Source organism: Phycodurus eques, chromosome 4 (assembly GCF_024500275.1).
Source record: "Phycodurus eques isolate BA_2022a chromosome 4, UOR_Pequ_1.1, whole genome shotgun sequence".
NCBI lineage: Eukaryota > Metazoa > Chordata > Actinopteri > Syngnathiformes > Syngnathidae > Phycodurus > Phycodurus eques.
This window is the reverse complement of record NC_084528.1, coordinates 4,041,516-4,044,941: the sequence shown is the minus strand read 5'-3', so window position 1 is coordinate 4,044,941 and position 3,426 is coordinate 4,041,516.

The following is a 3,426-nucleotide window of genomic DNA, read 5'->3' as shown; positions in this document are numbered from 1 at the left end:
GCGGCCATGTTGGCATGAGCGCGCTGTAGCAGCCCGGCTAACCAATGTGCATACGCGGAGGCCATGTTGGCAGGGGCGACATTCCCATTAAAGGCAATGCATCCACATTGAAATTAGGTCGTAACTTGTGCATTTTTCAATCGATTTTCATGAGGTTTACTTTTTTTTTTTTTTTAAATGCTAGAGCATTTGGCATCAACAAATGACATTTTAAAAAACAGCCCCCAAAGTATGTTTGTATTATTATCTATACCTGTGAAAGGGTATTCCCGGTATCTTTAATGGTACAGTGTTGTGCGCAAATGTATGCAGTATATATATAGGTTGAATAGGATTTGCAAATCATTGTATCCTGTTTTTATTTATGTTTAACCCAATGTCCCAACTTCATTGGAATTGGGGTTGTAGAATGGACTACTAAATACTTTTTCACTGAAGTCCGGTCAAAGGCTGTATGTGTAATTTGTTAAGAAACCATTGCGGTTTCAGAGGAATATAACATCAGCTGTTACCTTTGTACCAAGCGTACTGATTATGCTAACAGCCCATCACCGCAGGAACTGATGGCTACAGCTCAGTGGTTAAAATCAAGTTTGCAGACCCAAGCAAAACACCTTTATCTGACAAACTGCCATCCAAGATTCTGTCACACAAGTGCCACGGGAGCGACAGATGGAACTCCAATGTGATTCTGTCTTCAAAGAGATGTTCAACTCTCAAGCTGGACGAGTTTTATGCTTCATTAAGCACAGTCAAATTTCCAAAAATCCAGAAGATGGCACAGAGGACGCTGGTGGTGTTTGGCTCTACATTTGTGTGTGAACAGACTTTTAGTATGATGAACACCAACAAAACATCCGGCAGATCCCAGCTGAGTGATGAACACCTCAGATGTGTTCTGAGAATTACCACCACAAAAACTAACACCAGACATTGATGCACTGGCAAAAAAAAAAAGGTGATCAACAAAACAACCCTCTTCCCATCAAAATTAAATCTAAATATTAACACTACAATGCCTTTTTTGGTGTTTATTTTTTATATGTAAGACTCTGGTCCTGGCTTGGTCCGCCGGTCAAATTTTAAAAGTCATTGTGGCCCCTGATCCAAAACGTTTGCCCACCCTTGATATGGTTTATGGGGAGTAGGGAGTAGTGAGTGAGTGAATTTCTGACACGGCATTGAAGCTACATTCTTCTTTGTGTCCTTTTCTTCTCCGTCGTCTCTTTTTGATGAAATATATTTGCGCAGTGCCCCCTAGTGTTCTGACTGAGATACCACAGTTGGATTGTGCCTTTATAACCAGATGACAAATTTGTGTTCCTCCTTTTTTAAATTAATGCCTTTTGTTTTTTATGCAAGAAATACCAAGTTTAAACTGAAATTTATTTTTTGCTTTTTAATTTTTGTTTGAAATTGCCTCACTACTCGTTTGTAGACGAGAAAATGCAGTATCCCGCTATATGCTATTTGTAACTTCAGAAATAAAGTGAGAAAAACGAATAAAATAGCATTTTCTTAGAATAATTGAAAATGTACTATCGATCGGTCCCCAAAGTCCCCCCCGCATGATTGGCTTTGAAGGTGCAAAAATTTCAATCAGCCCTCGAGTTCTCTTACAAAGGTTCAAAGCACAAAAAATTAATTTTGATAAATGAATATGGATTTTAAAATATCCATCCATCCACTTTCTGTACCGCTTATCCTCACTAGGGTCGCGGGCGTGCTGGAGCCTCTCCCACCTATCTGCGGGCGAAAGGCGGGGTACACCCTGAACTGGTCGCCAGCCGATCGCAGGGCACATAGAAACAAAAAAGCATTCGCGCTCACAATTCACACCTACGGGCAATTTAGAGTTTTCACAATGAACCTAGAACCTAGAAAATGGATGGATGGATATTAATTACATACATAAATACTATACATATTAAAATGTATTATTACTTTTTGTTAAAAGGACTCGAAACTGAAAGTGTAGGACTTGCGACTTGACTCGGGACTTGCCGGTCTTGACTTGGGACTTGAGGGTAAAGACTTGAGACTTACTCGTGACTTGCAAAGCAATGACTTGGTCCCTCCTCTGACAATTACAATGATAAATATGCTGAAACCTCCCCAAAAAGAAACTATGGACATTCAGTATAGTCATTATATGTAGTAAATCCCAAGCCTTTGTTACAATGTAATTTGTGCGTGTATAATTTGAAAAACCGTCTACCAAATATGAACTCAGCCTCCTCGCGGTTGTCCCATCAGCTCGTGAACACCTTCCTATTTGCCAAACACAGTTCATAGTTAGATCATAATCTGGGCGCGTTATGTAGGGGAAATGTTCATTTACCGCTGGAGGTCTGCATCCCTCCATCCATTTTCCGTACCGCTGATCCTCACTAGGGAGGGTCACGGGCGTGCTGGCACCGAGCTCAGCTGACTTCAGGCTACAGCTGGGTTACACCCTGAACTGGTCGCAGGGCACACACAGACACACCACCATTCACACTCTCATCCACACCTACGGACAATTTAGTCTTCAATTAACCTACAATGCATGTTTTTGGACTGTGGGAGGAAACCGGAGCCCGGATACAAACCCACGACCTCGGAACTGTGAGGGAGATGTGCTATTCAGTCAGTTTATTCAATGTTTATGATTAACATCTGATTTGGCACTGGGAGAACATTTGAACTCCACAGACAAGGCCGGATTTGAACCCAGGACTTCAGAACTGTAAGGCAGATGTGCTAACCAGTCGCGCACCGTGCCGCCCCGGAGGTCTGCATAGTTCCTCTGTTATTGCTACTAAAATTAACATCCTCCCGATTCAAAGTCACATAAGTAGACAAGCTTTGTCCTGACAAGATGGTCATCAATCAGGTTAGTAGGAATAAAAGTGGAGATCTGATTTTTGTTTGACTTTGGTGTGCAAAAGTATACTCTTTATTCTTATTATATATCCAACTTTATTTTGCCCCAAACCCTCCCGAACCACCCATTCCCCACAACCAGTGACATTCCCACGTCACCAGTTACTGTCACTGTTACAATAGCCAATCAGAGCTCACCTGCAGAAAGAAGGCAACCAAACAAAGAAGAGCAGAAAAAAGGGTTACTTTCAGTTTGTTTTTTTCTTGTTAAATAGTAATAAATACATTGAGATGCAGTGGTTCTTACTTTATCCTTTTCTCTTAAGCAGAAGGGTTAAAAAGTTTCGTTTTTTAAACTTTCTGTTTCTATTCTTTTTAATTCTTTATTGATCTGTGTTGGATCTTTAGCAGCAATCCGGACCAGTTGTCATGATGATTAGCAGCACAGAGAGGAGGAGCTGTCTGGAGAAGAAACAACAGGAGGAGGAGGAGGAGAGGAAGATGAGAGGATGCGGAGAAGATCCCTGTGAGTGCCAGGAAGGCATCAGTATTCTGTCACCT